Source organism: Apis mellifera, linkage group LG15 (assembly GCF_003254395.2).
Source record: "Apis mellifera strain DH4 linkage group LG15, Amel_HAv3.1, whole genome shotgun sequence".
Classification (NCBI taxonomy): domain Eukaryota; kingdom Metazoa; phylum Arthropoda; class Insecta; order Hymenoptera; family Apidae; genus Apis; species Apis mellifera.
Genome location: NC_037652.1, coordinates 6,824,156 through 6,842,840, shown reverse-complemented (window position 1 = coordinate 6,842,840; position 18,685 = coordinate 6,824,156). Strand labels below are relative to the sequence as shown.

The window sequence follows — 18,685 nt, the reverse complement described above, 5'->3', positions numbered from 1 at the left end:
TTTAAGGATAACGCGTTTATTATAACGATGAAATTTCTCATTTTGGCTCAGGGCACAGAGAGAGAGAGAGAGAGAGAGAGAGATATGCAAAAGCGTTGCCTAAATTCTCATCATCCTTCGACCTATATCCCGGCTTTTTTTGCAATTTCGCGCGAGCGAAGTTTTCGGGCGATGCATCTAACGGGGAGACTCTGATAGTTTGAAAGCTGATGATGATACATACCTGCTACGGTAAAAGAAAACAAGAAACAAAGAATATTTAATTAAATAAGAAGGATAATAATGAGGGAAAATGAGGGGAAAAGATTATTGATAAGATACGACAATTGAAAGATAGTTTAGAGGGGAACGATTTTATTTATCGTGCAGGCAAAGGAAGGCGTAAAAAATTAATCGAATAAACGCGAAAGAGATTCGAACGGTATAGAGAGTAAATATCAAAGTACGGGAAAATATGTACGAATGTATATATATATACGAATACCGAGTGACATTTGTATATAGAGAAAAAGAAAGAATAGTAAATAAGGGATAAAGAAGGAGGCGCGGGACAGAGGAGAAAGAAGGAAAGGAAAGGGTAAAAAGGAAGAAGAAAGCATAGATATATAGTCATAGAGATAGAAACGTGTGGTACGCCCCGCCCTCTTCTCGACTCGACTCGTCGCTCTCCCTCTCCCTTTTCCTCTCGGACCCCTGACGGTAGGGTTCTCCGTTGGTCGTGCACCCTCCGTCGGTGTGTGTCAGCCCTTCTCCCCTTCGCTCCTCTTCGCGCTCGTTTGCGAGCTTACATCATACCATTTTCGATGGATCGATGGTAATTCGGTAACCCTCCGCAGTGCGGCGCCAGCGTCGCCGCTAGAGCAACTCAGCCGCTCAGTTGGAACTCGGGTTCACTCAGTCTACGACCGTTTGCCACGAGACTTCGATCACATCGGTCTTTCCCCGTCTTTCTCTTCCTCTCCTCCCTTCTTTTTCCCGCTTGGAGAACAGAAAGCAACTACCACCACCACTACACACACCACCACCACCATTACCACCACCGCTGGCGACGCCGTCGACGCCGACGCCGCTGCCGCCACTATCGCCACCACCACCACCACTGTCACCGCCACCGACGACCGGAGAGACGCACGTAGTCTAAACGTGAGACTCGCACGGACGTTGTCGTTCGTCCTCGCCGGTGGTCCTCGTACACTGTTTTTCGAGCCAGCTCCGGTTGTACTTCGACTTCATCCTCGATCGAGGAGTGATCAGAGATAACAGGTGAGTCACGATACAATATCTTTTTACTTATCGAGTACAATTTGCGCATCGCATCGTTTCGATGAGATCACCACGTTTCCAATGTTTAACGCGTCCCTTCTCTCGTGTACGTTTTCTTTCTTCTTCCTCTTCACGCGTAAAAAGCGATGTAGTATTTGTATACACGCATCCTAACCTTCGCGGTACAACAACACGCGATATTTGTTTTCGTGCGACGCGTCGTATTGGATCGAAACATTCGTAATATGAATTTCGATGGGAGGTGGGAGGGAGGGGATAACGAGAAAGGAAACCGCGTGCGATATCGAAAGATCGAAGAACACATCGAAGTCGCGTCAAGTCGAGTGCGGCTATGTTCACGGTACATCGCGCGTAGATCGTCGTTCTTCGTCGGCCGCGGCGTATCGCGTATTTTCCTGCTCTCTCTTTTTCGTGGTCGTTGGTTGCGAGAGCTACGTGTTCCACGGTTCGATAAAACGCAAGGGTTAGGCCGTTGCAGGTCTCTCTCATCGATCTTGAACGCCTAAGTCGTCGACATTCGTGGCTTTCCACCTTCTCGTGGTCGTGTGTATGGTGTGCCCGTCGTCAAAGTCTCCACGCGATTTCCCCGCGGAAACGCTTTACCGCGTCGTTATCGCTTCCTCTCCCGTATCTACGCTTTACTTAACCTCTACGAACTCTCGTGTTTTACCTCGATGTATTTTGTTGCTACGCAATCGGAAAAACTGCACGCGTATCTCTGTAAACAATCCGTTAAGTGAAATGGAATGCAAACAATAACAGGAGCAATATTTTTTTCGTGCATTTTAGGAGATAATATTCGAGGAAATACGATGTGTAACATTTGCGATCGACTTTACAACGTAGATATTATATCGTAGCAATTGCGTTTTAGATCTAATTTGAATGTCGTGTTAACACGGTGTTATCATTTTCCGTATCGTTATCGGGTAAACCAGTAAGTTCCATTAGGGAAATGTAACTTCGGAGGGTCTTAAATTGAATGGCAGTTAAAGGGAATTATTTCTGTGATGTATGCACCTTGATGGAAAGTGTATCGAGAGCGCGTCGTTCGTTGCTCGGAAAGTGTGTTTTAGAGAATAATCCATTTAAGTCGAGTTCTAATTCAAGAATCAAATCCTTCTCGAGTACTTGCGTTGCTTTCAACGGCGTGAACAAATTTTGTTTGGTCGCGTAAATTGACGGAAACCAGAGACACGAATGAATGCACGAAGGGACGCAAATCGTTTCGCGTTTAAGAGGTTAGGAGAATAAGAAAAGATCGAAGAGAGGAGCAACCTACGATCGTTTTAACCATTTTTCGTATTATTGTCCGGCATTTTAAAAGTTTCACACATTATTTTCCTCGTGCGAGCGAAAATAAAATGTCTTCTAATAAATTATTCGTAATTCTCGTCTTACGTAATTTAAGTGTAATAACAATTGTTTTTTCTCATTTATTACCGCATTTTAAGGAAACGTATCTGTTGAAAAGGAGAGTAGAGATTTTCGAGAGTAAAATTTTCAACGTGTAAATTCGAGTTTGTCAAGTTTAAGTGATATTTAAAGCTCGAAACTTGGTGGTGTACGAATTGCTCGACAACCTATTTGTTCGTTGGCGATCGTTGTTGCTCCTCTTCTACAATGCGACGCGAATTTGAAATTTCATCGCTGGAAATTTCCCGAAATTTCGGAAAGTTGTCTTAACTCGAAAATTAATTTCTTTTCGTCAAGTGGCATTATTGCCCTGCCAACTTAACGTTACACTTGTTAGACAGTTCGATTCGTCGTTGTCACAATTATTTGCCAAACGTATATACGTCTCTGCCAACCCAATCTCTGTACCTCTCTAACCATTTAACTTGATAAATGTATGTTGCACGCCCTCGTAATTAATGACAGAAGTGATACGTCGCTGTCTGATTATGCGACGAGTAGGCTTAACTCCGTTGCAATGAATCACAGACGTCTGTCACGCTGTGTCTCTCTCACCCTTCACGTGATCGTCAAACGTGTTTCCTTTCCGAAAGCGACTGAATGGTCGAACTCGTTCTTGTCGTGGATCCCTCGAATCATGGAAACGTCATCGTCTGGACGAGGCGTTATTTCCTCCATTTCCCACGGCGGGAAATACTTTCGAAAATCCTTCGCCTCTTTTTTTTCTCCGCGAGAAAAAGGATTTCTCATCCCCGGGCGAGAATTTATAGGTTTAGGATAATAAAATTCAAAAAATTGAGGAAGGTGAAAAGTTTGTTTAGATTGCATCGGCGAACTCGAACACGACGAGTTAGATTTCTCCCCCCTATCAGCGAGGGGATTTCCCTGTTCCTTTGAGTGTGAAATTTAAGCTCGTACACGTTCAACCTCTTCTCCCGCGGCTTTAAGAAAATTCTGTCTGCCCGCGTCGAGTGGCCTCGTTCCGCATTCTTACGGCACGTAGCATCGAAATTGAGACGTCCTTCCTCGTGCAAAGTCTCGCCCGACCGCATTACCATTTTTCGGCAATCGAACCGAATCGATAGTTCTCCGGCGCCGTACCTCGCCGCCGAGGCGCCGTCCAATCGACCGACCCCCCTTCAAGATCCAAACCTATAAATCGCTTGTAAACCGGCTCTCTTCTTTCCATCTCATCGCTTTCCATTCCCTATCTTACTGCCCTTAATTTACATTTCGCCGGGAATGTTGTTCGCCGTTGATCTTGGACCAAAATTCGACACGTTGTATCACGTCACGGTTTTCACGATATTTCGGGATTTCGATGTTCCTCTTTTATACTTACGGTTCGAGAATAGCTCGAATATCGGCGAATAATCGAATAATCGGTGCTCGGTTTATTTTAAAAATATTCGTTATAACTAGGTATCTAGGTGACACGGATATGGGGACGTCGATCACGTTTAATATTCCATGGGACGTGTCGTTGGAAATAGAAAGGTTTTCGTACATGGCCGATTATATTGGAATCGATGTATCGATAACACGATTTCTTTTTTAACCCGGTCAATGGGAACCAATACCCGATTGATCTCGTCCATTTCTTGGCTGACCAAACACTGGCCCGTCACTACTAATTTTTCAATCCAAACATTCTGGCTGGTTAACCAGGCAATCGTGAATATCGGATCGCGTTTAAATCACGTTTCACGGGTCCGATGCTTCGAAAATTTACGAACGGAGCTATACGAAACGTGGATCGTCGAATATTTTCGAATCGAAACACGGCGTGCTCGTTAAACGGACGGATTCGGTGAAAAAAATAACGGAATCACGATTACGAAAAATTTTTTATCCTCGAAAGAAGATCGTCGGTTTCATTTATCGTTTCCAATTGAAATTTTACTAGCTAGCTGATGATACGTTCTCTCGAGTTAGAAGAAAAGAGATGGGCCGAGACGAGACACGAGGGAAAGTGACGCGGTTCGAGGGACGAGTTGTCGAGCGGGGAATGAAGTGGGGAACGACAGTTTCCTCTTAACGAATTGGGAAGCGTGCATACCCCTAATGGGAAGGAGGAAGGTTTTCGGTTGAAACTAATTTCGAGCAGTCTGGACTTACGGAAGTGAATCGTGAATCGCTAAGTAATTTTGGCAAGGCTTTGAGAGGTCGCGATGATAATTTCGGACTTGGGCGAAGTTGAGGGTAGGTCGTGGCTGTGGTGGTGCGCCGGCCTGGAACGCGGGTGCAGGATGAAAAGAAAAAGGGTGGGACCCCTTGGGGTGAAGGGGGACAAACGAAAGCTCCGGGAAACATATATTACAAGACGCTCGTAACTTACCTCGATATCGATCGGTCGGCGATGCGATGGCGAATGTTTTGAACGGAACCCTTTACTCCGATCCATTTCGTTAATTTCCTTTTTTTCCCCTCCTCCTCCTCCTCCTCCTTCTATTTCTATTTCAGACTCGAATCCCTTTCAACCCTCCTCGATGCCGATCCCTTTTATCCGTTTTTAAAATTTTTTTCCTTTATCTCGCGAAACGAATCTCGCGGATTTTCTTTTTTTTTTTTCGTGAGATATATAACGAGCGTATAGTTCGGTTGCATTCCGCCGTGTTTGCCCGCGCTTTAAACTTTCATTTTGATGCTTTTATTCGTATATATTTCATTTTTTTTTTCTTTTTTTTTTTGCTTACCACGCTACTTCACATCTCGCGTTGACGTAGTTTCTTTTTTCAAACCGTGGTTAATATAAACCACGCGTCTCTTTAGTACAAAAGTCTTGAACGTACTCTTTTTTTCTTTTTTTTTTACTCCGCGCTTGAACACGAAGAAGACCTTCAACGATAAATCGTCGTTTCTTTTTTCTTTTTCTTTGATCGTCGAAGATCAATTCCCTCTTTTGTGCAAATTTTTCCCCCAGAGATATTCTCGATGCTTTATTTAATCGTTAATTAAGAAGAGAAGAGAACGAGATTTGAAATTATCATCAACTCGTTCCTGTTTATGAGAAATTAAAGTTTCACTAGTCTTACAAGTCCGTTGAAAACGATCGAAGCGAACTCTTTTTCTTCTCGTAGAAGATAAAAAGAATTAATTCTAGATAGAATCCTTAACACTGGCGAATTATCCATAGAAACAAAGTTACCGTCTCTTCCTTCCAAAATCTATTCTCTGAATTTTCATTTCGACTGTGCGCAATGTTGAACACTGAAACTGCATTCTGCTTAAGATTTTGTTTCTTTTTTCTTCGAGCTCCCTTCGTTTCCTCTTCTCCTCTTAGAACGAGGGAGGACATCCCCTTTTCCCCGTTCCACCTGCACGACGTCTCCTTTCGTACACGCAATTTCACGCGATTCGTGTCGTCGACACGGTGGAACGCGGACAGCCAAGCCCTTTGATTATCGACCAGCCACGGCGTATCGTCGATTATCAGTTTGGAATACAGGCCATCCTCGTATATCGCCCTCGCCCCCGATTATGCTTACATCTCGATAACACGGATTGGCCCCACGCGAAAGATTAAACCTCTCTCGTCGATTTCACCGATTTAATTGTCCAATTGATCCAAGGAGAGGTAAAATGTTCCCATATAATCCATAGATATTTATTGAATGTGCGTGTATATCTTTCCTCTTCCTTTTTTCCGTTCCTCTTTTGCAACGTATTCCAATCTCTGGAATACGTTTCACGGCGGAATTTTTTTCTGGAGGAAAGGAAGAAAAAAAGAGGAGAAAGGTAGGTAGATTTGGGGGATGGAAGAGGCGGGTGTCCGATCGATCTGTCCATATTTGCCTATTTGCTTTTAATCTGGCGAAGGAGGAGAGGTCGGACCCCCCTTCTGTCCATAAGCCTATTAATCTTTCTCGAAATTGGGTCATCGTTGTTGTTCGATATTTAATCGGCCCAATCTTTTCTCCCCACCGCGGATGAAATATCTTCGCGTCATCTCCCGGAACGGAAGATCCTATCCAATTTTTCCAATTCCTCTTCGTGGTCGAGGAAAAAAAAGAAAAGATGGATAAACAAATGTGCCATGATTATTATTAATTATTCGTCGTACGAAGAACGGAAAAAAAAGGAAAAATTTTGGTTTCCTCTTGCGCGAGAAGAGGTTTCTTCTTTAAACGGGTTGTGCTCAATTATTGATCACGTTTCGTCCGGGTTTGTCGGTCGGAGAAAAATAAAATTTCTATCCTACATAAGACGCGTCCCGGCCGAATCTCGGGGGGAAACAATGGAAAAGTTTCGGGCAGGATTCCAAGTTGCATCTCGACCGGCTCGCGTATTTTCACGTGTCTACGCGGCAATCCTCCCTCCCTCCCCGACATAGTCCTCGGGAGGGACTGCAGCCGGTGGCAAAGCTCCACGAATGCCTCCTGTAATGTTCTTGGCCTGTCCTACACCGAGATACCGATTCGAGCCCGACGTCGAGTTGCAAGGACGCCATTTGTCGAGAAAGCCCTGACCTTTCGCGCTATCGAACGTCTCCTCTCCGCTCTTTTTCTCCTAATCGTTTCCCTTCTTATTAATTATCTCTTCTCTCTCTTTCTCTCATACATTCTCTCTCTTTCACTGAAAAGGAAAGAGAAGATATTTTAAACCAATACCGTTTCAATTTCCATACATAATATTTTCGAAAAAAAGGGGGAGATACAAAGGGGAGGAGATAGAAAATATCATGAAATTATCCGTGATTCCGTTTGGGAATATAAGCAGCTTTCGCGCAAATTGCGTTAAATTCTTTTCCAATTGTCGGGGATTGGCCGACTCGGGGATTCGGCGATGAATTTCGAGTCGGAGGTAATTTCATCCACGCAGTGTCGCAGTTTCGAATATTTTATCCCGATTTCGAAAATTAAACCCCCGAATGAAAGTTGGACAACGCTGACCTGGATGCGCGTACGCATTTCGCTTTTTTGAAAAAATCGGCGAAAGGAAAGGGGGGAAGGGGGTAGTCGAGCCAAGTGTACACTTTCGACGGGAATAACCGTTTAAAATTCGGGTTAATAAATTCGTCCGACCTATATCGCTAATTTCGGTAGATTCGCAATCTGGGTCGATCGAAACAAGGCAACGAGGTGGCCACTCTCTCGTCACTCGTTGGGGGGGGAGGAAGAGGGTACCTTTGCTGGAAATAAATTCGAGGAGGGGGGGAGGGGGAGAAGTCGTTCTTTTTTTTTTCTACGCGAAAATATAATTCGTCCGGATAATTTACCATTCGCCTCGCTAACCAATAAACGGAAACGGTTAGAGAAATATTTCATTTGACCTAGATCACGGTGATATCCACCTCCCCGTTAATATAACCTACGTATCCGCGTTATTAATTGATAACGTTCGAGTCTGAATTAATTTATCCCCCCTCCTCTTCTCTTCGGAAAAAAAATCCATATCGTCGAACGAACCATAAATATTCGAAATAAGGAGAGAGAGAGAGAGAGAGAGAGTGAGATGGAATTCAAAATGTGCCAATTACGAGAGGCGATGAATCGTTTTAATAAATATATACCTCGAAAATCACGGGATCAACGGGCATAATAATAATATTAATAATAATAATAATAATAATAATGATGATAATAACAGTAATAATAATTTATTACTCGAGACGGGCAAAGCTGTCAACCGACGGAGCTTTAAAGATTATCATCGATGTCAAGTTAAATCTTTGGCTTCCGACCCTCGTGTATATATATATATATATATATATTTATACATATATAGGTAAAGGATTAACAACGGCCACGATCCTTCAAAATCCTATTATACGCGATAATTCACGCGTGTATATCATTCGCGAATAGAAAGAGAGAGGGAGAGAGAGAGAGAGAAAAAAACTATTACGCGACACAACGCGGTGCCCATTTGACTTTGTAATTTCTTTCCGGGGGCCGGAAGGTACGCTGGCCGGCTGATGTTACATTCCGGTAATAAGTCGACCGACGGGGGAATGTTTCTCTCTCTCTTTTTTTTTTAATTCTTTTTCGAGGATATCATCATCATCCCTCTCCCGCCCGCTCTCTTCCTCCTCTTCCTCCTCATCCCCTCCCCTCCTCTCGTCTGGCCGCGGGTTGAATTTCATTCCGGGCGAAACGGAGAACTAAAATTTTACAGTGGCCGTCGGTGCTAAGGGTAATTAAATTACGCGCCCTTTCTATATCCATTATGGGCGGGTGTAACGAGAGTAACGAAATTACCCCGCATTACGAACTTTAATATAATATAACGTACCGGGCATTTGCATTAATGCATTGATATTGGTTGCATCGTCGTCCAATTATTCGTGGTTATTGTTTCGCCGATATATAATCTCCTCGTCTAGAATTCCCTCCCCGTGAAAAATGTTAATTCGTGTTGGTACGGAGTGGAGAGATGAAGGGATCCGCGAAACGGTCGGTCGCGGTCCGAATTCCGTTCCGTTCCGTTCCGTTTTGTTCCGTTCCCCTTCCCCAGTTTTATATTAGCCCGCGAATAACCGCTTTAAAACCGTTTCGCTTAACCGCGACCGATCGAATAAATCGGCTGTGGCCGCGCGCATAACGCCATGCTGGGGGTTTTTATACGGTTTTATACGCGTGATGCACGGCGAAGAAGATCCGTCGCGTTGTTTTGAATTGTTGCAAATGGAATCCTTCCTTCCTGCCTCTTTGCCCACGCGCTGCGCCTAGATCTGATCTGATGCATATTCTACCCGCTATTTTTCTCCGACACCGCTGCACGACTGGATCTTTATTTCGCGATAAATAACGTTACCAAGCCGCTCGTTCGCAATGTTTCCGTCATTTTTCGGTTGAAGATACGCTCGCGCGATTTGAATATTCAAAGAAGATTATTTTCATTTATGAAAATCGTAAGGATAATCTAATTCTAAAAGCTCCAATATTAATATATCTATAACACTTATGTAATATACGTAGAATTATCATCTTAATCTTACTTAAATACAAGATTTATAAATTGAATTGTAATTAGCCTTCGTTAGAATTCTTTGGATTCTATGCATCCAAGTTTAGCTACGGATTAATACACAAATGACAAATACCATTCCTTTCCCTTCAACTAGTGAGGAATACTCGACGTTTCTCGCGTGGAAATTATGCGAATCGGAAGAAGATTTTGAACGAACACGAAAGATATCGTTAACGAAAGAAAGCTCGAAAATTTGTTGTTGCACCGCGGATAGACGATGCTCTGTTGGTCGAAAGATAAACACGGGAAAGGGAATGAACTGGAATTTCGGGAGCTGCGAAATACACACGCACACTGTGCAGTTGTAACATGTGCCGAGTTTCGAAACTCATTCGCGGGATGGAAAATTACCAGTCGGATTAATCTGCCGCGCGCCTAGTCGCACATACTTAAGATGCATACTGTGCACACAGATAACCGGCATGTGTACGGGGATGGATGATTGTCTCGCCGTGTCTGACTCCGAGGATGAAATCCTTACTTATCTGTTTCGCTTTCCACGTCCCGATTGGAAAAGTTATTAATTACCATCTCTCGAATAAGTTCACGCTCCGTTTCTACTTTCCGCTCCTTTCTTTCCAGATTTCCATTTTCTTTTCTCAATCACGCGACTCGAATTTCCATTAACATTTTCTCTTTCTCCTTTCAGAAAAATATACATTTTATAATACGAAAGAAAAAAAAATTAGGAAAAGTGATAGAATTGTGTAAACAACGAATCGATGATAGACAAGTTTGTAATTTCGAAGCAGCGCCGATTGGAGAAAAGAAAAAAAAAGAGAGAAAATTATTGGTAGTTGCAGGCAACAGATTTGATAAATCCGGGCCCGTTATTTCGCGTGGAAAAACGAGGCGCGACGCGGGAAGAAACGGGGAAGGCGGCGGTCGCAAGAAATATACGGTCACGGGTCCATACCAGGGATTAAATTGTACCGTTAGCAGGATACGAAGGGGCATTACGGTATCTCACGAGCGCAGGGGGACTAAATCTGGACGTCAGGATTCGTTGGAGGAAAGCGTGCCACGCCGTACCTTATCCCCTCCCCCGTCCACCTCCGCAAAATGCACCCATAGAGGTGGACTAGATTGTCGTTGCATAATGCACTCGAACTTGTGGTCAGAAAGCTCTCGGGCGTGAAGCTCGCTGTTCCCTGCAACACTCCTTCTTCTCTCTTCGTCCTTTATCTTCCCCCCCTCCCCCTCTGCTAGTGCTTTCGCCGATCCTTCTCCATTTGCCTTCGTCTTGCCCTCTTTCAACCCCCATCCGTTCGAAATGTTGACAGTTTCTTTCTTCGTATCTTTCGCTTTCTTTCTTCGTATCTTCGTCTCAGATCGACGATAGTATTCTCGCGCGAAAATATTTTATACTTAAACATGATTCGATACAACGTTGATCCTTAATTAATAAATTATCCTTTCATTAAGTCAAAGGGAGTAACAATACGAGTGACAGAAAATTCTTAAACTTTTTCGTAATTTTGTCTATAATGTATATAATAACAGGTTATCGTTATTCTGATGATGGTATAGAATATTTCTTTAAAGAAATTAAATCGATCTACGTATTTCTTCTTCTATACAAAATTCGTAGAGACGATTTAATAAATAAAAAGATAATCGAATCAGTTTTTTTCTTTTTTTTAGGATAATTCCAACTAATTTCCCCTCTTTGTCGCGATACAATTCTTCTCTAATTCCAAACAATTTGCCCTGCCTAAGATTTCCAATGAGCAGATTATATCCCTTGCTCCCCAACAACGAGCAAAAAGGGTAAAAATCAGATTCGTCGATCGTACGATAACAACAATAATAATAATAACAAGAATAATAACAATAATTGTTTCGAACGAAACAACTGGTTGAAATATTTTTAATTACTCGCGTTACGAGTATCCGCGAGGAATGGCCTGAAGGGTCCGGCGCAACGCGGCTCCTCCTCTCCCCGCAACGAATGCCTCTATTAAGGGAGGCAAATTATTATTTCCGGCAAAAATATCGCTCCCATTGGGAGATTTTTTTACATTTTTCGAATGAAAGCCGCTATCGTTTCCTTTCCTGTTATTAAAGAGGGGGAGTGGACGAAGGGGAGGGGAGGCAGGAAGAAAAATGAGAATGGAAAAGTGGGCCAATTATTTCGCGCAGCGTCAAGTAGCCCGCCTTCCTTCTCTCGGTCTTCGATTAAACATCTTCCTTGAGGGAGGGGGGAGGAATCCCCTATACATTGCTCTTATTCCCAGCTAATAAACTTCGTTTCCGATCGGTTCATCACCCGTCGAACATTGTTACTACGCGAACAATCTATTTTTCTCTCTCTCTCTCTCCCCCTCCAATATCTCGATACGATCTGATTCGATCGTCCTATAGATTGCTATGAGATTGCACTTGTTCCTGTATTATGGAGTTGTATCGGAGAGTTTAGATCTCTTATCGAGGAGAAATTCCATTTTTTTCTCCTATCTCATAGTATTTTCCTGAAGAAAAAAAAAAAGTAAGTTGAGACGGAAAATTCTTTCCAATTTTTCGTTTATATATATATAGAGAGAGAGAGAGGTATAAGTGCCCTCTGATCGATTTCATTCGCCACTCAACGATAGATACTTTTCTCTGGCGGAAAAAGTCAGCCGGCTAACCTTCCGATCAATCAGTATCCCGCAGGATAGTCGTGATAGTGGATAGGTATATACCCTTGGTACACCCTGGCGATCGGGATTGGAATTGTTCTCCGCCAACGTTCGTTACCAAAATGGTTCGTTATCGAAAAAGAAAAAGAAGGAAACGAGCTCTCCCTAAACGGGGGATCGATATCGACCTTGATACCGATTGGACAAATATACATATTGATAAAATGGAACAGTTCTTTTTTAATTTTAAGAGGTAAAGGTTTGATAAATAATATAGATTTGATCGATCGATACAGAAGAATTATCCTAAACGGGGGATCGATATCGATCTTGATACCGATTGGACAAATATACATATCAATAAAATGGAACATTTTAAAAGTAAAGATTTAATAAATAATATAAGTTGTTTGATCAATCGATACAGAAGAATCCTGAGATACTTAGATACTCTTTGATTTCGAGGAATTATTCTAAACGAGGAATCGATATCGATCTTGATACCGATTGTATAAATATACATATCGATAAAATCGAATAGTTCTTTTTTAATTTTAAAAAGTAAAGGTTTGATAAATAAATAGGTTGTTTGATCGACACGATCGATACAGAGGAATTATTCTAAACGGAAGATCTATATCGATCTTGATACTGATTGGACAAATATACATATCGATAAAATGGAACATTTCATTTTAATTTTAAGAAGTAAAAGTTTGATAAATAATATAGATTGTTTGATCGATCGATATACAAGAATCCTGAGATACTCTTTGATTTCGAGGAATTATCCTAAACGAAAGATCGATATCAATCTTGATACACATACAAATATACATATCGATAAAATGGAACATTTTAAAGGTAAAGTAATTTGATAAATAATATAGGTTGTTTGATCGATCGATACAGAGGAATCCTGAGATATTTAGATACTCTTTGATTTCGAGGAATTATCCGGTTATTAGTCAAGAAGAGGGAGATTCAAGGATCGTTGTGATCGATTACGAAGAGAAAGGAATGGTGTAAAATCAGATTTCGGGGAAGGAATTTCGAGTCACGAAATGGAACAAATCGAATACTTTCAGGATCGAATCAAAGAAAATGGAAATCTTTTTCGATTATTTACCGTGTCGGATTCGTTGCACGATCTTTGCCTACCAATTCTCCCTTTGAAACGGTTCGGTTCAGATTATTCTCCAGAAATGATCTCAAAAAATGTATTAGAAAAAACAAATGAAGAAGAAGAAGAAGAAGAAGAAAAAAATTTTCTTTCCTTCGCGTATTTATTTTACTTCTATCTCCCTACCTTGATTTTTATCGGGTTACCTAAACATATATTCAAATTGATGAAACGAGGCGGGCGGATTCCTGCGCCGTATTCCACGATCCCGTATTCTGGAATTACATGCTCGTTTCCCCTGTATTTACCGGTGAAATTGGGCCGACGACGCCGACGTAACCTAAACCCTTTGTCCACCGCGAGAGATCGTCGAAATCACGACGAAAAAAAAAATCTCTTCCTTCGACCCTCCACTTTTGGAAAAAGAATATCAAAGTTTCGATCGAATGGAAAAATTGGAGAGAGTGTAACGAGAGGAGAGACGGAGTCGAGATATTAGATATCAAAGTCGTGTCTCAAAGATGATTTTATCGCGACGATAAAGTTCTCGTCCATCCATCCATCCGTTCCCCCGGACGAGAGGTGATTAATCTTTGATTAAAACGCGAAACTCGCGGCCAAAATGGCGCGCGCCAGCCAGTTATCAGGCTCGCAGGCGATAAACGAGTATCCTTTACGACGGCGCCATCCTATTTTAATGCAATCTCGCGGCATTGATGAAGATTCTCTTCTCGTAGCTGAGGGAGGGAGGGTGGGACTGGAAGTGAAATCTGGTCCAACGTGGGATCGCGTAACTATTAGTTAAATGCATTTAGCGTCTATTAGTGGCGCGTTTCCGCGTTCACGCTATGGATGACTAACAATCTGGGGCCCGGCTGTTGTGGCGCAAAAAGGTGGGGGGCGATAGCCTACGTCGAAAGGCGTGAAGCCTTCTCGTAAAAGCATGGAAAATTGCGTTATGAATGCACAGAGGGTTTTTAATGGACATTTTGATGTTCAATTACCGCGACCATTTCGCTTATAAATTAATTTCTCACGAGACGCGGGACGAGCGCCGCGACTTGCTCCTCCTTGCTCACGGATGGATAGACACCTTTTCGAGACCCATTTACCCGGCGACAGTTGGACGATTGAATTATTCAAGAACGGACGGCCCGGTAAGATGATAGCCGCCATCTCTCCGAGAGATTTTAAATGGATGCCTTCCCCCCTCCACTTTCCTCACCATTCCATTTTTTTTCATCATCATTCGGTGGAAATTAAATTACACCGAAGTTGCACCGAGTCGCGTTTCTTCGATCGTTCTTCGAATCAGTCTTCCCCAGTTCAATTTTTATTCTCACGCAGCGAATGATGAGAAGAGAGAGAGCAAATGGTGCAAGCGCGGACTTTTTCGACGCGACAAATGGAGAGACGGAAAATTGTGTGTAGAAATGGTGGTAAGTGAAAAATTGATCGGAGGTTTGGCGGTCTCGGTTTCGCTCCTCCCGCGAGACCTTTCTCCGCTCTCCTTTCTCCCCTCCCTTTTTTCCCCCTTTCTTTTTCGTTTGTGCCATTCCACTCCTGGTCTTTCTGGTTCGCGTGCAGGGACCGAGGGTTGAGCCGAGAAGCTCGAAAGGCGCGAGAGAAGCAAAAGAAGAGAAAAAGAAAGAAGGAAAAGTGGAGAAGACCGGCTATATTCCATCCCTCCCCGTCCGCCCGGTCTTCCAGTTGTACTACTTGCGCCTTTGAGCCGGCAACTATGGAAGTTTAACTAAGAGGAAGGAGGGGAGGGAGGATTATCTTTTTAATCCTATTCTGCACTCTCATCGCCAAACATCTCTTCTTAATTCGGCCAAGATAAGAAAGTGTATAAAACTATTATCGTTCTCGTTTCATGGCGATAAATACGGCGGGATCGTTCGATACTTTTTTCCGTTTCTTGCGTTTCTTCTTTCGTGAAGGAAGAACGGAGGAGGAGACAGTGAAATCGCGCAAGGATGAAAGGCGCTGTTTTAATTAAACGTGCTTTACTTGGCCCTGCTTTGTGCGTATGAAATTTAATATCGTTGCCTCCATCAACGGTATCGCGGCTCGCGATAATTCACCCTTTAAAACGAGAACTTTTTAACCCAAATCAAGTACGAATTCAATTCGTACGCGCGATGGAAGGTGAAACGCGTCGATTTCGAAATTCCTTTTTTCGATTCCACGATTCTTCTTTCTTCTCGATGTTGTACGATACGATATCCACGTTTCTTCGTTGCTTCAACGTTGCTTTTAATTAACAGGGAAATGAAAATGGAAAAATTTCTGATATTTGCTAGATGTTTCGAGGCTGGTTGAAAGGAAAACTGGCGTGGAAAAAGAAAAAAATGCCCGGAAACAAATCGTTCGGACTGTATGGCTCGGTTTCGAACAAACTTTCCCCTCGCTTTCCACGCTTTCGTGGAAAAAGCCTATTCGAGTTTTTCGAAATTCTCGTGTGTCGGCACGGAGCGATTCGAAACGCGTCGACTCCTACGTGTTTCCGTTTCATCGAATTTCTCTCCGTAACGCGCGTAATTTTCCTTCCGTTCCTTTTTTCATACCACGATGGTTAAACGCGACGACGTATTTTCGATGAGAATTTTCTTTTTCTCTCCCTCGATGAAACTGAACTAAACCTGAGAAGGAATTTATTATATAGCATCTTTCTCGATATTATAAAAAGAAACGTATGTATATCAATCCTTCCTGTTTAAAAACCTTTTAATTCGCGTCGATTCTGAAAAATGGAACACGTCTGTCTCCATTTCGACGATATCCCATCAAATAAACCACAAGTTACGAACCAGAGAATGGATCGTGGTTGGAACATAATTTTTAAGGAGCGTAACTTTCCTTAAAAAATTATCCTTCGAATTTCATCGAAGAAAGAGATTCGAAATTGGTATTTCCTTTTTTTTTCTTCTCGTCCATCCATTTATTCCTCTTTCCCTGGCTTGCACGCGATGTCACTCGAACGTGGCAACTTCGTTATCTACGGCTACGTCCGTCAACCCCGTCAAACGTTTCCGACGCTTTGTGGGGCGCGAGTTTCGCCCGCGTCAAGTTCGGTGCGATCGGCGTTGCGAGCCGACATCCAGGGATTCCGTCCTCGTCCTCGTCTCGACGGCTTATCCGTTTAATTAACGAGACAATGCCGAGGTTGTGGAGATTGTAGGCGGCAGGTCCGCGGGGGATTGAAAACCGACAATATCGTTATTGTTTACTCGATATCCATGTCTCGGCTCGACGCAGTCACCCGCCCAGGAACCAGCCGTTTTTTCCAAATTGCAAATATCTCTCTCTCTCTCTCTCTCTCTCTCTCTCTCTCTCTCTCGAAATGGTAATACACGAGAGAATGGTACGAATTTTGTAAATTTTTTTAAGGATTCTACTAACTTTTCGTTATTGAATTTGGTTTCTTCTTTTCTATTCCGCGATTTGTGTCTGTCTCTTTCTCTCTTTTTCTCTCGAAAATAATACACACGAGAATGGTACGAATGGTACGAATTTTTTAAATTTTTTAACGATTCTAGTAACTTTTCGCTATTGAATTTGGTTTCTTCTTTTCTATTCCGCGATTTGTGTTTCTCTCTCTCTCTTTCTCTCTCTCTCTCTCGAAATGGTAATACATGCGAGAATGGTACGAATGGTACGAATTTTCTAAATTTTTTAACGATTCTAGTAACTTTTCGCTATTGAATTTGGTTTCTTCTTTTCTATTCCGCGATTTGTGTCTCTTTCTCTCTTTCTCTCTCTCGAAATGGTAATACACGCGAGAATGGTACGAATGGTACGAATTTTCTAAATTTTTTAACGATTCTAGTAACTTTTCGCTATTGAATTTGGTTTTTTCTATTCCGCGATTTGTCCATTTCTGTTTTATCGAAGAAGACTGTTTTTCGTTTCTCGTGGCTTAATTTTTTTTTTCACGGATGATATTATTGCTCTCTGAGCAAAGTTAAAGATCTTCGTTTAAATTTTTACTTCAAACCATTTAAATCGTCCAATTATCCGAATCAATAATTGGAATACGCTTTCCATGTTTCGATAAATCGAAACATTTCTTAGACAAATAAGAGGTATCGAGATACTTGTCGATATTCGAGGCACATCTCGTATTTTCGAGACACGCGAATGATTTTTTCCAATAATAAAAAAAGGAAAAAGGAAAAACAGCAATTTAACAAGTTCGAACAAATTTATCGATCCCGTAATTCGTCAACTCGGTATGAATTAAACCATCTCTCTCCCTCCCTCTCCTCCCCGTGCGTCAGGGAATAAATATAGCGGTGACGTGGCTTCTCACGGCCGAGAATCACGAATAAGCTATTCTTCAAAACGTGGGAATAATACGAAACACGTGGAGGCTTCGATATCCTCCCATCCTCCTCCCCTTTTTCCATCCAGGAATACGTACGAACGGCGATCTCGTAGCCATAGCCGTAACAGATATCCCAAAAAGTTGGCTCGCGAAACTAAACTTCCCTCTCTCCTTTCGAATAAAACCAGACCCTTGTTGGACGCGTATATAAATTTTTTCCCCTCTTTTTCTCTCTTCTCCATCGAGACGTGGCCTCGAAATTCGCGTGGCGCGACACGCGAAAGGGCGGGGATTATCCGAGATTATTTCCGATTTTATCCGGAGATTCGCGGTTTCGATGGATAATTTCATTCGATCTTTCTTTCATCTTCCCCCTCCGCAATTGGCAAAAGGAAGGGGAGGTGAAAGGAAACGGGGGAGAAAGGTTTTTTTCTCGCCTGGGGGACAAGAATAATTTCGCGATGCTTGGGTTAATTCGATATTTTGTGGCTGCCGTGCTTGAATGTTAAAGGTGATACGCGACAACGAGTACAAATGGTATAATAGTGGCGTGGAATAGGAACCGATTCGATGATCGATTCAGGGAGAAGAATAGCGGATGTTTAGTGTCGTACTTGTGGAAATTAAGGCTTGATGAAAAGCTTGTTAAAAAGGTGAACTCTCGGATTAACTCTTCGAATCGCGTGGGCGGAGGTTTGATGAAATTTGTCCCGTTCGCCTCTGTATATGTGTGTATATACAATACGTACATTGGTCGTATACGAATATACGAATGATGTAAAATGTCGCGTGAAACGTTCGTTCTCAAGGTATTTTTATTCCATTTTTTCCCTCTTTCTTGTCACTCCTGATCCGAAAATTTAAATCTCTCTCTTTCTCTCTCTCTTATGAAAATAATATTCGGATATATTATATATCCTCGACTCGTTTTAATACACA

At 42.4% G+C, this 18,685-nt stretch overlaps 1 protein-coding gene across 1 annotated transcript in view; it reads left to right on the top strand.

The window, feature by feature from the left end:
* The first annotated feature begins 876 nt into the window (after positions 1-876).
* The window catches only part of LOC552844 (complexin), a 238,960-nt gene continuing 221,151 nt past the window's right edge, over positions 877-18,685 (top strand). The window contains exon 1 of the mRNA XM_625220.6: positions 877-1,263. The gene's annotated coding sequence lies outside the window, so the exon portion shown is untranslated. The remainder of the gene's footprint in view (positions 1,264-18,685) is intronic.